Source organism: Mchenga conophoros, linkage group LG23 (assembly GCF_057382185.1).
Source record: "Mchenga conophoros isolate Kocher_MC1m ecotype Shallow Benthic linkage group LG23, M_conophoros_male_GT1.1, whole genome shotgun sequence".
NCBI classification, from domain to species: Eukaryota; Metazoa; Chordata; class Actinopteri; order Cichliformes; family Cichlidae; genus Mchenga; species Mchenga conophoros.
The window spans coordinates 37807084-37830479 of record NC_140547.1 but is presented as its reverse complement, the minus strand read 5'-3'; positions in this window follow the sequence as shown (position 1 = coordinate 37830479).

Below are 23396 nucleotides of genomic sequence, written 5' to 3'. Positions count from 1 at the left end.
GTAAGCAGATAACTTAAAGTTAGCATTTGGGGCATGGACATTGTTTTCAGTATTTTACATGAAATCACAACATTTAATTTAATAAGTCTTTCAGACATAAATCACATAAACAAAAACTACATCCAATGAAATAAGTGTTTGGTAAAGTCGAAAGCTTAAGCTAAAATTAACAGCGTGCTGATGTGCACACAGTGACAATATAAGATGTAATACATTTTTAACAGATCAGGCAGATAATACTTTCAGTGATGTTTTTTTTCCGATTTCAAAAGCTAAATGATAGACTGAAATTTCTCACTGAAGATGTGAGCAGCTGAGTCGGCGTAACTGGGGAGTGGCAGGCTGACAGATGATGGCAGAATGAACCAAGTTGACTTGACTGACCTGAGAGGGACACTCAAGACTGAGAGAAATTGAACCACTGGCTGACAAGAGAGCAGAGCAAGATATAAAGACAGCAAACAAGAAGAGGCAGTGGCAGTGGACCTGAAGCTACAAGACCAAGCGCTGGCCCGCACGTCACTACTGCATCGACAGACTGAATGATCGAACAGGAAATTGACAGTAGAGCCAGGGATTAAGTACTGTAGTGTGGCTTTGTTGGAAAATGGATGATAGGTGTGCAGATAAGCAAGACATAACATGTTCCCATTTAATTATTAGAACTGAAGACAGCCCATATGGAAAAGATACATATAAATCTTATAAAGTTTGTATCTGTCTTGTGTTAATCTTGTATGAAAAGCATACAAGAGTGAAAACAGATATAAGATCCCTTGAAAAATTATATAATGAAACTCGTATGTTTTGGATACTTACTAAAACAATATATGAAAGTAATGAGGAAGTGGCCACTTTCATGACTAAATCATATAAGTTTTTACTATTTCTTTTTCATATGGGAGAGGACAGTTAAGGTGGATGGGAATGTCAGTTTTGCAAGTTTGTCCATAAATAACTGTATTAAACAAATCAAAACTTGTTGACGCACATGCCCAGGTCAAAGGATCAATAAAGTTATTACAATTGATCCCAAGGGAAACACGATTGTCTGTGCTAGATTTCATGGAAAACTACCCACATGTATTTTGAAGGCATTTCAAACAGAATAAATATCAGCCTCATGCTGATGCTAGATAAAAAGCATTGGGAATCATAAACATAATAATCACAATCTATCAAGTGGCTGATGAGATATTTCAGTGAGGTAAAGTGCTTTATATGTCCTTTAAGCTTTAAACGTAAGCATTTTGTTAAGAACTGGTTAAGCACTGTTTAACTAGCAAAAATGCATTGCATGTTGGCGTAGCTGTTAAGTCGCATATATTCACATTTCAACAGAGGAATTTATGGAAACTGAGGAATACTAGCAACAGTAATGAAGATCCAGTAAGTTAAAGCCTCTTCCCAATGTTTTTGGTATGCTTTACATTTACAAATCCTTAGAATGATGCAAGTGTGTATGTACATGCCCATATTCTTCTATCTAAACAAACAAATGCACTTGAATGATGAGCTTCTGCCAGAGGCGTTTTTAGCCCATTTTGAATCAAATGAATCAAAGCACCCCAAAGATTTACCTTTTTTGACAATGTTTGCTGTTTGTGTGACACACTACTAAAAATATAAAAAGTATACAGTACTTGGTTGAGATGTAACATTTTAGCAACAAAAGTATAGTAACCACCACTGTCCTGTTTGAAATGGAATGGGAGAAGCTGGTTATTTTGTCATATGTGCCGATATTAAACCCAGGCGCCACATTCAGGTAAAAGTGTAAGATCAAATGATACGTCAATAAAGGATAATGTTGGATCAGTGTTTCAATATTTATATTTTTTATTAGATGTACATGTGGTTTGGTTATTTGCCTTTTGGTTGAAAGTACACTGAGAGAGGACTTTTTTATTAGTGATCTTAATTTTTTTTTTTTTTTCATTTCAATGTAATTTTTTCATCTAATTGAATACAATCTATTTGTGTATGATTGTCAGTCTAAAGAGGGAGAGAGGAAAGAGGGGAACGTGAGGAGAAAGTGCAAGGTCAGGAAGAACCAGGTAAGAAAACAGACAAGAAAAGAGACAGCAAAACAGAAACTGTTAAGCTGCTTGATAGAGTTGACCACCAAAAAGTCATAGACAAATTTGCCAACCTCAAGGTGAGGCCACATAGGTTAAAATAAAATAAAAAATCTGCAGAGCCATAGGAGTATCTGCAGTAAAGAACTTTTCATACATAGTATACATTGTACCATAGGCCAAGGTGTCTCCATTTTTATCATTTTTTTTATTATTTTGTACATTTCAAGGACTTCTATTTTTTCCAGTGTATTTTTATGTATCTATATTATATTATGCATACACAATCTCTGTCCAAAAAATGCACTCAGTTGACTTTTTACTCACTATCATTCATTATTCTCCCCCAGTAATTAAGGTTAGGATATGTATTATTTATTTTTTTATTCCCATCCAATATTCTTTTCTAGCATTTAAATAACCTTTATCAGATTTGATGGTTTTGTTACAGACTTTTCAAAAAAGTGTTTTGCTTTTCTTTCACAAATGTGGGGATTAAATTGTGTTAAAATATGCAAAACAGTGATGTCATGTTTTGTAACGAGGACCCAGGCACAGAGAGACTTGAATTTAAGAATCTTATGATTTAATAAAGTAATTTGAAGTCTTGCACAGAGATGGTAAAGTTATGATGACTGATAATGGAGACGAAGACAACAGACGACGAGGACAGGGAGGAACAGGGGTTTAAATGCACCAAGGAGACAGTCAGAGAGAACTCGGGATAACTGGAGACATTTAAGGATGCAGGGACTGACAGAGGCAGGGAAGAAGTCTCATTGTGACAAGTAAGTTTATCTTGCCTAGCTGGGGAGCTCTCTGGGTGCTCAGCACCCACAAAGCTCTGATCCTAGAATCGCCCCTGGCTTCTGCTATGCAAGTATAATCTATAGAGAGTGAACCATGTTGTTTGGTAAAATCGTCACTACTTGCCATTTCTAATACAATATCTGGTTTAATATGTTGTGCATATGTGTTAAGGCGCTTTTGCATTTTTCTCCAGTCCAAAGCAATCAGGGAACAAATTGGCTGGTGCAGATAATGGATATCTTCTCATTCCATGTGCCAACTACTGTTTCAAAATGTAAATTAAATGGTAACCCCTAGTTTTGAGATCAGAATCCTTCTTTTGCTTTCCACATGAACAGTTTATGTTGAGGCAACAGCAAAGTCTCCTTAGACATGATTTAATTTCTTACAAAAGAACTACAAATGGAGACGGGAAGGATTTTATTGGTACCTCCTAACTGATATGCATAATGTTATGCACTGTACCAAACTGTTCATAGGGAGGGATCTACCATATAAGCCCTCTATGTCAAGGTCTGTTTGGTGCAGGGCTCAATTGCAGGACTCCAAAACTAGTGAAAAGTGAAAAGATTTATTTACAGTGGCACACCAGTGAATAAGGGGAAGAGGGGCTCCAGGGAATCCAATCCAATCCTCTTTACACCATCCGTGACTCACAAACACCTCCAATCCAATCCACTTGGGGTCCAAAGGTCAGGGAAGGTAGGCTGTTGGTCCAGGAAGTCTGTACATGGAGAAGAGAAGGTCATTAAGAGAGAACATTAGGAAATGACAAAATATTACTCGAGAAGCCAGGGCTACACTGACACTAGTTAGCACAACGGTCCAGAAAAGAAGCAGACCCTCATGCGGTCTTAAGTAGTGAGGAGAAAGTTACTCACGATGAGAAGCCAGTGGGTGATTAATGTGGATGAGCAACAGTGAACTTTATAGGCGAGGTCAGAGGCAGGGACCTTAGTCCAGCTCCGCCCTGTCGAGAGAGAGATGAAGGCAGCAAAAACACAACACATCCTACAGATCCTGGCGACCATGACAGTTTAGGCCAAAAACACATGTTGTTAGTATCTGAACAGATAAATGACTGTTTCATGAGTAAAAATGATATGTCACTTTTTTGTTTTTCTAGTAAAATGACAATGTGATTCCATTATCGTTAAAAAAAAATAGCATAATCTGTTCTATACAAAAGGATATACTTAAAATGGAAATTAGGGAAAGTGTTTTTAAGAAAGGGAAATGCATAAGAGAAAATTCAATCAAGAAAAACTAAGTTTACTTTTCGAGAAAACACCTCAGAGAGTTTTCTGGTAAGAGAGAATCATCAATCATGAGTGGCTGGAAATTTTCTGCCTTGTTCACAGTGCACTGAGAGTTGAAGCTGCAGGCTAATGTGCCACCAGACTGTTGCTGCTATTCCAAAGGCAAAAAAATAAAAAATAAAAATCCCCCCAAAATACTAGATCCTACCTTCCCACTTCCACACAATCATTTTCCGCCCGGAAACAGAACAGGTGGCTCATGGCTCCCTGGAGACACGGTGACAACCAGGAAAACAAATGTTGAGTCGAATTGAGTGGTAGAGTCTGGCTTGCAAATAAATATGCTTGGGCTTAATTTTCATGATCAATGAATGGTTTAGGGGGGAAATCTGCCTGTAAAAGGGTAAAAAGCCTGGTACATAACACAAGGTATTTCCCATTTGAACACCAAGTGGCTGTAGCTACAAACTGTGTACACTTGGCATCCCCTAACCCCCTCACTGATACTGTTGTACATGCTGCAAGTCCCCTAGGAGACAGTTGTGTTCGGGGCCGTGTTTACTTTGTGAAGAATACTTCCAAAGTCTAGCTACATCAATACTATACAGGCTCATTTGCAAAACATATGAGACAGGCAACCTGTTCTCTTTCGTTGCCAGTCTGTCCACGAGTTGTAAACACTCAGTAAAATATGCAGTGATTATAGGAGCAATTGGACTGACTTTTCGAAATATGCATATTAGATTCCTTTGTTTCTCATCAAGGCCCCTTTAGATCTTACTTACTTGGTATTTTCCTCTGTGACCGTCTATTACATCACTTCATTACATTAGCTTATGATTACTCGAAATGTCAAGAAAATCAATGTGAAAGATGATGCGCAAAAATGAGTTTCCCTTAACTTTAATAAAAATTCCATTATTGTATAATAGAAACTTTCAGTGATCCTCTCAACAGTCACAGGAATATGCTGGCTTATATTTGTTTCAGAGTACTAGAATGCTTATTTGCTTCTTCTCTGGCTTTTTATTGATATATTCTTGCTATTTTTGTGAAACCCTTGGGGGAAGAAGGAAACTGTGTCAGCCTCAGACAAAGGCATCCATGAGCATGTAGATGAGCAAAGCAGGATGGGGACTCACTCGTGAAAATGTTGCTCTGTAGTGATACTAGTGTTCAGAATATCCACAGGAAACGTTTGGCAACTCAAATATCAAAAAGATATCGACCCTCCAGACGGATCTCGGGGACACTGGCAATGATAAGTCAGATGCTTATGTTCACACATTGCTACAATTTTAGCATTTCACTGTATGCCATGTGAAGATTTCTTTTTATTTTGTGAAACTTGACATTAAGGGCTCTGATCTGAGCTACTTTTGCTGTTTGAAGCTCATTTACTGGAATAGGAAGGGTTGTGTAGGCCAGATACGGCCAAACAACCCTGAGCTAGACTTGACAGCCAGTGTCTCAATATACCTTATATTTGGCCCATAAAGTAGTTGTAGTTGCAGCATCCAGACCCATCTTAAGACAATGCAATCAGTCAAGATCCAATGCGGTGAGCGTATCTGACGTTCTTCTGTCGCCAGTGAATGCCACAAACTCATTATGTTGCTTACCACAGTCAAAATGAATGGCTGTTAGGTTGATTGGTAGGGTTGGAAGAAAAAAGCAACATCCCATGCTATGCTGTATTATTTTTTTGTGTAGCAATGTGGTATCAATACAGGGACATGAGATATCAGTATTTTTATTACATGAAATACTCTGGGAACAAGAGGGCAGAGCAAACTTACATTACAGAAAAACAATCCAACACTGGAAACAGTTAGCTTAGCAAGCTAACTGCTCAATCATACGAGTAAAATAGCCTCCTTATAACCTCCTTATAGCTACAAAAAAAAAAAAAATCGCAAGTACATGACAGATGTTGCTTTTTAATTCATGATTTCCCATTTATTTTGTCAAAATGTGTTGTTCTTTGTCATTGAATTCCCCTAGGAAATGTGAATAAGCAAGGGAGTAAGTCCACCTTTCACAGTCTCAGGGCTAGACTCAGAAACGGAATGTTCAGTGACACCACATGGACCCCAAAATAGTGGCTGTAATGCCTCAGATGAAAGAGTATGGCTCAAGGCTTGTCATCTTCAACCCCATGTAAGTGTGGAAAAGAAAATTGGATCATCTCTGGTCAATGACGTTCTGCTTACAAGTTCTAGACCTGCTAGACCTCCATATAATGTACAGCGTATATCCCTGTCCCGGCACCGTTTGATGTGCTGCACTCACTTGCTGGTTCTCCGTTTAGCGCCGAGAGCAGAGGTGTGACAGATGTGTCACCTTAGCATGTTATACCGCTGCTGTGCTGTTGAGACACCCATGTGTCAAATATACCACCCACCACATTGTGTTTGGCAGGCAAGATAGGTGAGTTTCCAGCTGACCAAGAGCATAGTGAAATACAGCATATTCAGCCAGCCAGATTTATGTCATGGAGGACCATAATGCCTCATAATCTCTCATAGGAGGAAAGTGATGGTTTCTTTTTGTGTGTTGCTAAATGGCTTGATGTCATGTTCCTTGGAGGATGGTAGAGTTATCACCAATACACTCACAATAAGAGGAAGTGAAATGGTGAGAGTAGCTGTATGCACAGCTATACAAAAAGTATACAAGAAAAATAATAACTCCTTTTTAGGGTAATTCATATGATCTTACAGTCTGTGCTTACGTATAGCTGTTTTGTTTTTTGTTTTTTTCATTTTCATGGATATGAATTATTATCTCGAGTCAGTGAGCACGCATTTTTAAATTATGTTTTTCTGTAGGACATATATTTTGTATCAGGAGCATGCACTATTTGTAGAGAAAGCAAGTGTCAAAACAAAGTAGTTATATTTATACCTAAACCACTTTCTAAATCTAACTTAGAGATTTTTAACGTCTAAAATCATTTTCATTTGCAAATAATGAGAAGGCATTTAAAAATCCTACAATTGTGTGAAAAATGAATTAACTAAAATTTAGTGCTTAGTAAAATGATTCAATAGATTAAAGGTTGGGACTGTATTAAAGACTGAAATATTTTGGATATTAAAATGAAATTTGACTTTTAAATGAGCTGCTGGTAAGGTGGCATACCTAGGGCTGGGAATTTGTTACAGATATATCTTCAAAAAAGCATAATGCGCTACTTTTGACACACAGACGCACATGTTCACTGAAATTCAAAATAACTTATGAGGTATAGTGATACAACAAGCTAAAATTCTTGTTTCTGTTCTCTCTAACTAGCACTTTGAAGACTATCAGATGTTGTTATTTTTAAAAGGTGACCTTTTTAAAAATAGTATATTTAGCTGATATGTTGGGGTCTTCCCCTAAAAAAAGTAAATCTATTGCAAATTCCAAAGTACATTACGTATTTACTTCCTGTCAAAAGTAATTCAACACACTACCACGCTGGAACAAATCTCTATCCCAATGATGAAGACATACAAATCCTCTTTTTAGTATTTAAGCCAGAAAGCCAACATCAAAGATTAAACCCATCCCAAAGAGGAGAAGAATGTTTTGCTACAGTAGAGTCTACGGAGCTACAGTGCTATAAGCCTGGCTGCTTATCACTGTTGAAAATTAATTGAGTGGGGTTAGCATACACTCATCTGTGTTGGGGGTTCCTTGCTACTACCTTTCTGTGTACAAGCTGTTTTCCCATGGATTTGTTAACCGTCTATGCCTTTTTTTTGCTAGTAGACAATTCCCATGCTCTTATTTTGAAAGTTTATTTCAACACTAAACATCACCAGCATCCTGTCCTGTGTTTTCCCTCCATGAAGGCTGACCATGCCTTGGGATGAGATATTCACTGCAGAGGCAGTTGAATATAATCTTTATTTTGCTTTTCTCAGAAACGTTCATACTAATTACAGTAATTCCACTGGAAGACTTTTATGCATGTAGCATTATTTAAGATTGTATTTCAGTAATTGTGAATAGACCTTATCTACCGACAATTAGTTGTCTTGAGTTTTCCAGATGTCATGAATGTCTCTATGTACCACAGAATTTAGATGCTCGAAAAGAAGTAGGGTGATGTTTCCACTTCCACCCCCCTCAATACTTAACACTCTCCCACAAACACATGACATGCATTTTATTAAAGTCCCGTTTTTTGTTTTTTTGTTTTTTAAAAAAAACAACATCTGAAACATTCCCATCATTCCCTGCTTCTGTGATTTTTTTTTCTCAGCTTGAATTACCTTTTTTCATTGTACAGGTATTGTTAATTTACCCCCAGATGCAGCCCCATTTCCTCCCCGTTGGCCAGCAGATGGGCTTTTTTCAAGGCCTAATCACAGGAAGCAATTCTTGTATTAATTCATTTAACCCCAACCAAGTGTCATGAATTAAATATCTCCCCAAACACACGAAAATTATCGCAGATCTAAATCGGAATTAATCACGTCTAATTAGACAATTATTCATTTGTTCTGTTTAGCAGTTGAGCAATCAGGGGCCAATTAGGAAGATCAGACAGAAATACGTACATCCAGTATCTTTAAAACATGTGTTGCCTGTTTAGTGTGTGCACCTGGTTGGCAGAATTTTAGAACGACTGAATAATATTTTTAAACCCATTTTCCTTTGTCTGCTTTTCCTGTAAGGTCTCCCATCACGGGCAGTTAAAGTCTCCCATTCTAAGTTTTTAAGTCTTTACTCTAAGGAGGCAGATGATTTTATGAGCAACAGTAAAATTATTCAGTGGTGACTCAGCAACTCATAATTTTGATAGCTAGCCATAATGTGTTGTGCGTTCATGGCAGGAATAAATTCATCTTCTCAGGTATTGATTTTCCAAATGCAAGACTTTGCATTTTGAAAGAAATTGTTACCCCTTTATCTCCCAAATTTCAGACCTATTCCATTTTGCCACTCTCATTCCACCTTGTTTACTCCAATCAAATTTGTTTACTGTATCATCCTTTCTCCTTTTTACTATCTCGGCATTTGTTCAGCCTCCAAATATTCCGGCATATTGTCAAAATATCCCTGCATTGCTAATTTATAGATGTGTGCAGAGTCTGCAGCCTCAGACAGACCTTAATTTGTAATAAGATAATGTTTGATATGCACACTAAAACTTCCCATTTCTTTGAATAGCTGAACATTAAGGCTGTTAATGTTTTCATATGAAACCCTTCCTGCTGAGGAGCCTGTAGTCAGATTTATTATTTAGTTGGATGAAAACCAACATTTGTGCGACTGGTTCAAAATAATGGAATGCAAATCAAAATCATTTGTTGTTGGTTTGTGCTAAGTACAATGAAAAATTGCACAGTTTACATATTAAAAAGGCAGAAGTGGTACAAAAAGTCAGAAGTTACTGTTATATTTGTTTGGATTGCCCAAAGTTAAGTAAGTCCTTGAATTCCTAACCAATTTTCATGTCCGGGGCCTCAAATGCAGCTCCTGTCTCAAAGCTCTGGAGCCTCTCACAGCGTGCTCTTTTGCATATGTGCTCTAATGCAATAATGAGACAGGATGCACTCCTAAACACACATTAATGGCAACAGGCATACTTTCTAAATCTTACAGATTCGTTTTTAGCGTCTAAATCAACAAGGGGCAACAAATTCTAAACACGTAGTCCAAATCGGGGAATATTTGGGGCCTCACGACTAGAAAAGTGGTGACTTGCTCCAGTACCAACCCTCCAACCTTCTACCGCAGACATTGTCATTATTTCAAAGATGGCCTGAGGATTTTGCAGCATCCACTATTGCCGTCAAAGGACACATTGTGCATAATTGAGAAACAAAAATTGATGTAACAGATGCTTAGATGGTGCAACTTTTAGTCCCTGCACCACAAGCTTAATGTTTCACTTTTGTCCATTTGTGGCCATTACACCATTATTTCTCATTTTTGCCTTGGGAGAGAGGAAAAAGTATCAATTTTCTCTCTCTGTCTTGGTCTGTTCTCTCAGGTTCTAAGCTGCCTTCTTTTTGTTCTCCTCTGCCTGCTCTATCTCTCATCTCTCTGTCGCACTAACTCTGTTTACCCCTCCCAGAAGTAGGCATAGCTGTCCCATTTTCCTCTGGCACACCTGATCCTTCGTCCATGTTGGAACATTCACCTACTTGGTGTGGTAGATTTCAGGCCTCACAGTTTGAAATGCTGTTTGCTTGCTAACTTGTTGACCTGTCTTCTGTACTTACCTGAACATTACTTCATCTATGCAGATTCTTTCCTGGTGTGACTGCCTGACTCCACGCCTGCTCACAAAGACATATTTGCCTTCAGGTTTGGAGAGAGCATACCTGGACCAGAGCCTGTGAAGAAAAATTATTCCCACACATAATCCCATCCATAATACATCTAAGGAATAAAAGGAAGTCCTACCTGTAACTCCTCCTGTCAAAGCAACCACAACCAACCTGTCTGAATATTAACTTTAACACTTTTGAATTCTCAGCAGGTAAGAATTTGCAGTTTTTCAGGTTACTAAAGTCCTTGAACTCTTTTCAGCATACCCAGAAAGTGAGTCTTTTGCATTAACTGTGTCTCCTAGACAGGCTGACCATATTATATAGTGCTATTTGTAACTCTAGCTTGTTATTTAATGGAACAACATGGTCAGACATTTTAATACAGTTGGACATTGGTTAAAAAGGGGGGCTTGTAACTCAAAAGAATAACAAAAACTACACCAATGGAATCATCCTCTCTATTTTTATATCTTTTATCTGACAATACCTTTGAGTTTCATCCATCCATCTATTTTCTTAAACAGTTATCCAACTTAACTGGGATAGGCTCCAGCACCCCTGCAACCCAGTCATAAGGTGAGAGGCGGGGTACAACACAGATGGACAGACTGCCAGTCCATCTGTGGTTTTTTTGTCATCTGAGATATTTGCCTCACTTCATAAGCCACCCCCTTACTTTGGCTTTCTGCCAACCTGGATCCAGACCAAACCCATACACCAACAATTTTACATTATTTAGAAGTCATTAAATTCATTGTCAATATCACCAAAATACGGATTAATGTAGCTTTCAATAAAGGAAAACAAAACATGCCAATTCAAATCCAATAATCCAAGAGAAGGCTACAGCAGCCTTGTAAGTTGGACAAATCAATAAGAATTTTGAAAGAATCAAAAGGTGGATGAAGAGGTCGGAGCATCTGAAGAACAAATTGATTTCCAGGCAGCTTTGAAAAATTGAGGTTAGTATGGAGAGTCGACGATGTCAAATGCAAGGCCCAGCTCGTGGGATTAATAGCTGTCCTTCCTTCCTGAAGCAAATGTCACTGATTACACATTCTGTCCAGTAGTTACCCAGTTGGCTATTGACACAGACACACTTGTCTAGTCTTTGCATGCTGTTTTAATCAATTACCAAAGGTCTCATCTCACGCTCGCTCACCTACACAAAGCCACTTCTGCCAGTGGCATGTAAACATGCTTCGTCACACCCTGTAAACCTACTTTATTTCCAGTCCTGTGAGCGTGTCTCGTGGAAGTCTCTCTTTTTACTTCCACTTTGTCACTGCCAGGGTCAGAGAAATCATGAAATAGCACAGGGCTCCCAGTGGGGCACTTTGTTTTCTGTGACACAGAGAAAGTCATTTGTCATTACACGGCTAAAGAGTTATCCTGTAAAAATAGAATCAAATATATCTTCACCTCACACACACTTTCAGAGGCAGTCACCCTGTTTGTGATTTCAGATTTTTCTTGCCCCCCCACACCCTCTACCCCTCATCCCCCATCCCTTACCCCCCATCCCCCACACTATCTTTCACCCCTCTTCCTATTTCATGTTTTTTCCCTTCCTGTCTATTTTTATGCACTGTTTTACATCCTGTCTAATTTTGATGCACAATCTGATATTTTTTATGTAATTAGCTTTAAAAGGACTCAAGAGCTGGATTGCACTTAAAAGCAATTTAGCTCATTTAGCTTCATTTATTTCTGCTTATCAAGATGTTCAAAATGTTCCACTTGAAAATGCTGGAGTGTATGGCGGAGAAAGTCTAATTCAACTCTGCACTCTGTTTACCTGCCTTACCCTGACGGACACTAGGGGAGGAAACCTCTTGCTGCATATTGTCCTAACTCTGAAAATTCCAGCTCTGACTTTGACACCACTCTCACTGTTTGTAATCAAAGACTTTCTAGTTTGTGCAATTACTTTTGCTGAGCCTTTTGGACTTGCTAAGTGGATTTTCTTTAACACCACAATGCATTAATCTGCATTTTTTCCTATCCAGAAATCCAGGCACAGGATTGCATTTTAATACCACATGTAAATGCCATATCAGTGTTAAATTGCTTGGCCTTTGTTTTGACTGAGCTGTGTTGGCATTTTTCGGGGAGAAACTGAAAAAAAACCCCACTCACACCCTGCACCCCATGACTGTATTTATTAGTCAGGATCAAGAACCAAGTTTAATTTTAGTGAAATGAAGATCAAGATAATGGAATCAACATGTTTTTGTTTATTTTCACGACAAAAAATTTATTTAGTTTGATCCAGTAATTTTTCTCCGGATCATACCTGAAGCGGGTCCACGTTCCTCCAGTGGGGCTTGCTTGAACCTGAGGGCATGTTTTCACACACAGTGGATGATGAGAGACAACCCCCAGGATTATTTTCTCTTGCTTTACTTTCTGCACATTACAAGTGAGTCCCTTAATTTAATTTATTTGATGTTTGATACAGTAAAAAGTAAAGATTTTATCCATGCTTGTGAAAAACCAAGTACTCTCTAAATTACTAAGAAAGCATTAAGTAGCATCAAAGTGCTGCTAATCAAATGCATTTGATTAATTGAACCAGTGCGACTGCCTCTGGAGCATTCAGACCAGGCATTGGCTATTACAAGTTACATCTGAACAAACTACAAGACTTCTGAAGCAATATAATTTGGAGAAATGAGTTGACCGAAGATGTTCAGCCATTATGCACTGTGCCAAATTTGGAGAAACCAAAAACACAACATATGAGCACAAACTCCTCATACCAACTGTCAAGCCCGATGGTGGAGGTGTGATGATTTGGGCTTATTTTGCAATCGCAGGACTGAACACCTTGCACTTATTGAGTCCACCATGAACATCTCTGTATACCAAAACAAAGGCAAATGTAAGGCTGTCTTTCCCACAGTTAAAGCTTGGCCAAAATTGGGTTATGCAACAGGACAATGATCCGTATTTTTAATTTTAAAGAAGGGAGCATTTTGGACTCATGAAAATCCTAAATCTCAGCTCCCTGGTGTGGGTCTCATTTTAGTGTAACCATGGGTAGAAATTAAGGAACAGAAATACTGTTCTTCTCCTCATTGGCTCATTGAAACTACATACTGTTCCATGTTTTATTAGTACGCATTGAAAGCTCTTGTCCATTTATAGATGTAAAACAATATATGATTTTGTTTTGAAAAGTACTCCCCCCTCCAGCACGCTTTATGGCCCAATCAATGGATTGGGCCATTGCTTACTATTCTTCATAACTCCTTAAGTCTGCAGAGGTGAAGCAAATTTAAGAGATTTGTGGTTTCGTTTGTTTCAACAGGCTTTTCTGATTTCTCTGCCCGTAAGGCCGGATAAGTTCCTGCTGTTAGTTTGGTTCTGCTGGTTTTGCATTGTGACATTTTTTATTATGTCATGAAACACCAAACTCGTGTCTTTCACTCATCCATTTGGCACATCACACCTCGTGCCTTCTGATGGCTGAAGTGAAGAAAATGAGAATTTTCTGCATAGTTAAACTCAGTGATAGGCACAGTAATGAAGTTCTAAATTGCAGTGTCATGCAGTGCACACAGAACGTGGGACTTTCCAAATGGATCCGGCTGTGAAATGTATGCAGAGAGTAAGCACAGGACCGAGGGTTTGTATAGATCGAGCAGCTTGTATCTATAGAGTCAAATGAGCTTACATCGACTGAATGCTCGCTGATTGACGTTTAAAACCCTGAGACAAACAAAATCCTGTCTGCGTCTTAATTATTGCATTTTCCTTCGGGCTCCATGTGGATAAAGGCAATGGTAAAATTGCGTTCAGTTATGCCAAATCTGTACATAATTGATCATCCTGGCTTGAATTATTTAAATAATGAATAATGAATCACTATCAAATTCAATTCTCTGTAGCTTTGGACTATCGTAAGCACTTGGCCATGCAGTTGCACATTGACTGGGGGTTAAGCCAAATGCTTGTCAAAGTGTGAATAAGACATAATGTACAAGCTCTAACTGGAAAACATATGACATACAGAGATTTGAGGCGCATCCCATAAATAGTTTACAAATCCAAATTTTCCATCACTTGCAATCAGCGGACCGGCATTGGGGCTAATGATCTAAGTATATCTAACTGTTCACCGTTTCCAGTGAACATGGCGGGGTTACAGCCTCCAAGACTACTGATTCCAATTCAAGAAATACTAATGAAGATCTCAGTGGGGAATGAAATGAGTAAGGCATTTCATTCACTCATGTACAGCTGAGCTGCCCTTAAGAGAGGTGTTTAACCCCCTGCTGCTTCACCAGAGGAATTCAGCCACGTGTGAATTTCTGCGTTCACCAGCAACCGCGACATGGAGAAACCGATCGACAGTTTGGAAATTTAATAATAGTAACGTGCAGATGTTTTGAATGCATATTTGAAATGATAGTTCAGTTATTTCCCTGCTGAAATTTCACAGCTGTTAATTGCTTCCCTTGTCTCTAATGCATTAAAGATCAACAAGCACACAGCTCTGTTTCGTTAGTGTTTTGACATTTAAGAAAAAAAAGCATCGACGAACAGTGAGAGAAACACAATTTGAAGTGTTGTGCAACAAGCAGCTCATACTGTAACTTCATATCATGTTAGGGAAAAAGAAAAAAGGGTAGAGTGAAACTCCATCTGCACCCTTACATGCAATACTGGGACAACCATTACTCAATTTGAAACTTGGCAGGTTGGGTATTAGCTCAAAGAAGCACATAGAGTGCTACATGTTCTAAGTAAAGAAAAAAAAGAGAGCTCAATGGGTACTGACTCATTATTGGATGGATTTGACTACATCTGTCCACCTGAGCTGCAGTAATTTAAAATGGATTTGTATTTAGGATGCCTGCCAGTTAATCTCAGTTTGGGATTTGAATTGACTCAAGGGACCCAAACAATGAAAGAACAACATGATTAACTCAATAGGTAGCATGGCAGGAAAGCTGCCGAGGTTATGGATTCAGATCCCATGCTGAAACTGTATACATTTGCTGTGCGCTACCAAATCTGCATAATAAAGCTAAATCCGCAGTGGGTTACATGTATGGATTAGCATTTAATACAAACAAATTGCTCCATTTGAAAGCCAGGATATCACAGCGAGTGATTTCAACTTCCAGCCATATTCAGTTGAGATTTAAAGCACTGACCAGTGAGGGCTTCAAATCTGTTTCTGTCAGTCACCTCGGACTAATTTAATGGGGCTTGAGGTGAGTTTTAGTCAATATATAGACCACAAGAATTTAATTTTGCCCATATTTTAGATTAGATTCTACAGAGCTTACTGGAATTTTTTAGATCCAAATGATTATACAAATGTATATATCACCAGCCCTTCAAGGTAAGAAATTACTGGTACTAGTCTTAATATTAATATTAATATTGTTATTTTACAGTGCATCTAATGTGAACTACAACAACAATTGCTCGCTGTTGAAAAGCGATGTCACAATTTTCTCTAGAAAAGCTTTATAACACTCTCAGAAAAATAGAAGCTGTTGCAGCAAGTGAACTGGAAACCACATAGACTGTTCAAAGAAATCCTGCCATTAATTAATGCTTCAATCTTAAATATGATTAACCTATCTCTAATAATTGGCTATGTACCACAAGCCTTCCAGCTGGCTGTAGTTAAACCTTTACTTAAAAAGCCATCTCTTGACCCAGCTGTCTTAGCTAATTATAGGCCAATCTCCAACCTTCCTTTCATATCAAAAATCCTTGAAAGAGTAGTTGTCAAACAGCTAACAGATCATCTGCAGAGGAATGGCTTATTTATGGCCTCTGACAGTGGACTCATCTCTGTGCTTGTCCTGCTTGACCTCAGTGCAGCGTTCAATACTGTTGACCATAATATTAGAGCGATTAGAACATGATACAAACCACTGCAGTGGTTTGTATCATATCTATCTATTACACTCCAATTTATTCATGTAAATGGAGTCCTCTTCACACACTAAAGTTAATTATAGAGTTCCACAGGGTTCAGTGCTAGGACCAATTTTGTTTATATTATACATGCTTCCCTTAAGCAGTATCATTAGAAGACATAGTATACATTTTCACTGCTATGCTGATGACACCCAGCTTTATCTATGTGTGAAGTCAAAGGAGCTTGCAAAGAAAAGCGTCTGGACTTCTTTAAACTGAAGAAGCTTCTCGGATGAGAGGTGAAACGTCTTCAAGCAACTTAAAGAAGTCCAGACGCTTTTCTTTGCAAGCTCCTTTGACCTTAGAACTGAAGAAGCTTCTCGGATGAGAGGTGAAACGTCTTCAAGCAACATAAAGAAGTCCAGACGCTTTTCTTTGCAAGCTCCTTTGACTACGATGACCTGGATGACTGAGAACCTTCACAGACATATGTGTGAAGTCAGATAACACACCAATTAGTTAAACTGCAGGAATGTCTTAAAGCCTATATTGGGTTCCCTTCATTGGCTCCCTGTTAAATCCAGAATTGAATCCAAAAGTAGAATGGAAGGCAGAGTCTTCAGTTTTCAGGCCCCTGGAACCAGTTTCCAGTTTGGATTGAGGAGACAGACACTATCTCTACTTTTAAGATTAGGCTTAAAACTTTCCTTTTTGCTAAAGTATATAGTTTGGGCTGAATCAGGTGACCCTGAATCCTCCCTTAGTTATGCTGCAATAGGTGTAGGGTGCTGGGGGATTCCCATGATGCATTGAGTATTTCTTCTTCAGTCACCTTTCTCACTCACTATGTGTTAACAGACCTCTCTGCACTGAATCATACTTATTATTAATCTCTGGCTCTCTTTCACAGCATGTGTTTTATCCTGTTTTCCTTCTCTCACCCCAACCAATCGCAGTAGATGGTCAGCTCTCCCTGAGCCTGTTTCTGCCGGAGGTTTCTTCCTGTTAAAAGGGAGTTTTTCCTTCCCAATGTCACTAAAGTCTATGCCAGGGTGCTTGAAAGGAGAGTTCGTCCGCTAGTCGAAACTCAGATACAGAAGGAACAATGCGGTTGTCATCCTGGTCGCGGAACACTGGACCAGCTCTTTATCCTCTCAAGGATACTTGAGGGCGTATGGGAGTTTGCCCAACTAGTCTACATGTGTTTTGTGGACTTGGAGAAGGCATTTGAACGTGTCCCTCGGGGTGTCCTGTGGGAGGTGCTGCAGGAGTATGGGGTGTCTGGCCCATTGCTACGGGCTATTCGATCCCTATACAACCGTTGCAAGAGCTTGGGGGCATCTCCCATTTTGACCTCGGCACTTCCAGGCCATATTCGGCACAGATGTTTCTGTATACTATGCCGGCAACTTGGTTATGGCGTTCCATGTAAGCCCTTCCTGCTAGCATCTTGCACCCTGCTGTTATGTGCTGGATTGTCTCAGGGGCATCTATACACAGCCTGCACCTGGGGTCTTGCCTGGTGTGATAGACCCCAGCCTCTATGGATCTTGCACTCAGAGCTTGTTCTTGTGCTGCCATGATTAGTGCCTCTGTGCTGTCTTTCAGTCCAGCTTTGTCCAGCCACTGGTAGGATTTCTGGATATCAGCCACCTCCTCTATCTGCCGGTGGTACATACCGTGCAGGGGCCTGTCCTTCCATGATGGTTCCTCGCCTTCCTCCACTTTCTTGGGTTTCTGCTGCCTGAGGTATTCACTGAGCATGCTGTCTGTTGGGGCCATCTTCGTGATGTATTCATGGATGTTCCTTGTCTCATCCTGGACTGTGGTGCTGACACTCACCAGTCCCCGGCCCCCTTCCTTCCGCTTAGCGTACAGCCTCAGGGTGCTGGAGTTGGGGTGAAACCCTCCATGCAAGGTAAGGAGCTTTCTTGTCTTGATGTCAGTGGCTTCTATCTCCTCCTTTGGCCAGCCTATTACCCCAGCAGGGTACCTCAATCAAATAAATGTCAGAATGGGAAAGAAATTTAAGTGACTTTGAAATTTCCTGAATTTCCTGCAAGTTCCTATATTTCAGCTTCACTTACAATTGCACCATCCCCAGAATTGGACAATAGTACATTGGCAAGTCTTATAAGTTTTGATGTCAGCTGTGCTACACTAATTGAGATAAGGTGAGAATTTTTTTATAAATGACATATCAACATACACTACTAGTCAAAAGTTTGGACACATCTTCTCATTTAAGGTTTTTTATTTATTTATTTTTTACTACTTAACTACTTACATACTACATGCTTTTACTGCTTACATATACATACTGAAGATGTCAAATTTATAACGCAAGATATATGGAATAATGTAGCAAAGACAAAAATGATAAATGGCTCTAAATATGTCTTACATTTTAGATTCTTTGTTGATAGCACTACAAACCCTTGTCCTTCTTTCATTGAGCTTCATGATGCAGTCACCTGAAATGGTTTTCAGTTCACAGGTGGGCCTTGCCAGAGTTCATTTGTGGAATTTCTTGCCTTCTCAATGGGGTTCGGACCATCAGTTGTGTTGTGCGGAAGGTACACAGCTGATAGCCCTATTTGACAACTGGTTCTTACCATAATATGAATTCTAACAATCAGCTAAGTAAAGAGAAATGACAGTGCATCATTGCATTAAGAACTGAAGGTCATCAGTCCTGAATATTGCTAAAATTTTGAATGGCCCCCAAGTCCAGTTGCAAAAACCATCAAGCACTACGCTGAAACTGGCTCACATGAGGACCGTCCCAGCAAAGGAAGACCAAGAGTCAAGTCTACTGCTGAGGATACATTCATCTGAGTCACCAGCCTCCAAAATCGTAAGTTAATAGTACCTCAGATTAGAGCCCAGATAAATGCCACACAGAGTTCCGGTAGCAGATATATCTCTACATCAACTGTTCAGGAGACTGCGTGAATCAGGCCTCTATGGTCAAGTAGCTAAGAAACCTTTACCAAGGAAAAGCAACAAGCAGAAGAGATTTGTTTGGCCCAAGACAGACAAGGAATGAACATTAGACCAATGGAAATCTGTGCTTTGGTCTGATGAGTCCAAATTTGAGATCTTTGATCCACCCACCATGACTTTGTGCGACACAGAAAAGGTGAACGGATGGTTCCACCCACCATGATTCCCACTGTGAAGCATGGAGGAGGAGGTGTGATGGTGTGGGGTATGCTTTGCTGGTGACAATGTTCAATTTTCAAAATTGAAGCCACACTGAACTAGCTTGGCTACCACAGCATCCTGCACTGACATGCCATCACATCTTGTTTGCGTTTAGTTATAACAGGGTGTCCGACTCCAGGCCTCAAGGGCCGGTGTCCTGTAGGTTTTAGATATCACCCTGGGTCAACACAAATGAATCAAATGATTAGTTCTGGAGAACTTCAAGATATGTTGAGGAGGTAATTTAGCCTTTAAATCAGCTGTGTTGGCTCAAGGACACATCTAGTTGGACACCCCTGAGTTAGACCATCAATTATTTTTCAACAGGACAATGACCCCAAACAAAACTCTAGGCTGTCTAAGGGCTTATTTGAACAAGGAGAGTGATGTAGTGCTGCACCAGATGGCCTGGCCTTCACAGTCACCTTACCTAAACCCAATTAAGATGGTTTGGGATGAGATGGATTGCAGAGTGAAGGCAAAAGGGCCAACAAGTGCTCAGCATCTCTGGAAACTCCTTCAAGACTGTTGGAAAACCATTTTAGGTGACTACCTCAAGAAGCTCATCGAGAGAACGCCAAGAGTGTGCAAAGCAGTAATCAAAGCAAAGGGTGGCTGTTTTGAAGAATCTCAAATATGAAACATGTTTTTAGTTATTTCCCACTTTTTAGTTTATTACATAATTTTATTAGTTTTTCATTCATTCATAGATGCTTTCAGCGAGAATCTACAATGTAAATAAACATGAAAATAAAGAAAACACATTAAATAAGAAGGTGTGTCCAAACTTTTGAATTGTGGTGTAGATTTGTCCAGCCTGGAGTTAAAGTTTCAAAATTAAGGTACCTTTGAAGGAGAAATGGGGTTCAACCAAGTTCTAGCAAAGCGTGCTTGATGCAGTGACTGGTGAGTACAAGTATATTTATGTATGACATGTCAAGTATCACACCTTGGAAAACATATGACTCATATTCAACAGTGCACTTTGGTCAGGGGCTGCTGATGTTACTTTGGTAGGCTGACAGCCAGAATATAAAATTAATTCCCCTCACCTAGACCTGCTTGTGCACACTGCCAGACTCTGGAAAACTGATTAAAAAAAAGAAGGCAGGGCCTGGAAGAGAGCATTGCTCTCTGAGAAGTTACTATGTTGGGTGGATGCTACAGGGCAAAAGCTGCTCAGCCAAGCCACAGATATTACACTCATTTTCAGGGGGCAGGTTGCCATTTACAGTCACGTCTGCCTCCCAGTGCTGAAGACAGCTAAGATAAGGGGGAAATGTCCCAGTGGCGGGCAAGTGAAGGCAGGGGTCCGCTGCTTTGATTTCAGATTCTGTCGAGTCCGTAATGCCGATGAAATATTCCTCCCTCAGGCGTCTAATACACACAAGGCTGATCACACCACTGACAGAGTCAAGGGGCTAACTCCGTTTTTTTTAATGTCAAGTAGTCAATGTGTATTTTTGTCTGAAGTAGAGAAGTGCCACTTACTTTGCACTGCTCTACTTAGTCTAGTCACTTATGCTATAACATAGTTCAAGGTGCGAGGTGACTTCCAGGTCAGTTTGTGTACAGTAACGATGACAAAACGCTGTGTTACTGCACAGTTTGCCTGTCATATGAAGTCATATCAAGTATCTTTTTAGTTAAAAGGTTGATACTTCTCCAATGATCAGTAGCTGTAGGCCTTAGATTTCAATAGATAAAAAAGAACAATGTAGCATTCAGTATACGCAGATATATCTGACACCGCCGCTGTGTATTTCTTACCTCTTGGAAAATATTTCTGTTCATGAATGCTCCATTTCTTTGACTGTACCCCAGCAAATTGCTCTAAAGGTATAAAAGATGTTTCATGAGGCTGAATTTTATTCAAAAAGTATTTTCTGATTGGTGATTTTTATGTCAGCTCGGTTCGCCAAATTACCAAGGCGTTCTGTATGTGTGTGTCTGTGTGTGTGTGCAAATATGACTGCTGCTGAGAAAAGATGGATGTTAATATGAGCAAGGGGAATGGCTGCTCAGTAACAATGCCTGATTATTTGGACTACAGATCAGATATCTCAGACGTTGCTGATTGGAATTTGATGAAAGTTTGGAATATCGTAGCGCACCTTCCATGTTTTTTTAGGCTCACTTTAAGCTGACTGGGAGAGTCTAAGCAGCATGACAAGATGACACATGTGCTATCAATTAGCAATAAGGGGTGGGGGTGGCAGTATTTCCGATGATGTGAAGTGATTTCAGCAGACTAAGTGTGGAATAATTAGGGGAATTCTTGCCTACAAAAAAAATTGATGTGACAATTAGCAGATGCCGTTGAACATACTGTCTATCAATCAGTAAGAATGTTGCACTGCTAAATCAGGAAAAGGCTTCATAAAATGCGCAGGAGGCACAATTCAACCGGCACTGAATTTGCTTAAGGCAAAAATTTACCCATGTTACAAAACATGCCTCTAGGTTAGGTATGATGAAGTCTTTCATACTTCTCCTCTATATTCAGTTTTGTCAGCTTCCAACTAATCTACAGTTTCCACTACCACAGAAAGACTTAGGCACAGTGCCTGAGTATTTTTTCAGAGCGCCTCAAGCCAAATGAACATAAAAAGGCATTTATGGAAGATATTAGAATGTAAAAAATGGTAGTGAGGATTCTGTATCCAGCCAGTCAGGCAGAAGCTTGCTGCGAAAGCTACATTGAGCCTGAAAGTTATACAGTGCACCAGCCATCTACTCGTGTCAAAGCTAGTTGGTCTGTCTGTGGGTTTTTTGTGTTTTTTTTATTTTCTTTCTAGCCACTGGGCAAGATTGTGTTGTTCGGTGACTTTGAGTTTGATAAAAGTGGGAGTGAAATACAGCTATTTTATATATCTGATGAACACCAGTAGGCAACTATGTTGGAAAAAATTAAACATGTTCATGAAAAATAAAACAAAATACACTGTGATGAGGTCTGGCAATTACCAGACGAGCAGAGTCTACATCTATTTTTGTTATTATTTTATTATTTTTGATATTTATTTTGATATTTTCTACACTCCTTAGTAAAATAACTGTGTGAATCAGTGTCAAGTTCAAGTTAGCGGTTCTTAATTTTTAAAGAAAATCTGTCGTTTAATCAACCTTATTCTGTTATGTAGGCTACATCCATGACTGATCCAGTGTTCCATCTATGTAGCTATGATTGTAGGCAATGGGGCTATATTTGGGTTAAATGACATGTTGAAAAATGAACCTATTGCTAATCAGAAAAGTGAGGTCACCATGCAATAAAATCTGGAGGGGGTCTGAGTTCATATTTCCATTAAGTGTGACAAGATCTCCAAATGCAGACCACAGCACACCGTCCACCATGTCTTACAGATGTCTGTAGACATTCACTGATGTACCTCTCTCCTGACCTCCTTTGTGCATACTGGTGATGATTTTAACCAATACATTTCAATTACTTGATAATTTTATCACTTTATCAGACCCGTTGCCACAGATTTTCATTCTGGTTTTTCTTTAATTTGGAATTTCTCAGCATTTTTCCTTATTTCTCTCAGTTAATAATGACTTCTTGATAGTCACCCTTTCACTGAGACCATTTCTAATGAGGATTCAGAGAACAGTACATGGATCAACTGAAGCACCTCTCAGTTACTGTGTCAGGTATTTGCTGTATTTGTTTCTTCTTTCTTAAGAACATGGCTTTCAAACATTTCTCTGCTGTAGATCATTTTTTAGTCCTGTCACTATTTTGTCCTTCATTTATCAAGTTCCCGCCCATTTTAAAAGCGAGACTGCACACCATTCTGAGATATGCCAAGATCTTATTCAGTAGGTCTTTAGGAATCCCCTTGTTAGTGCAGATGTACTTTTTATACCTCTGGATG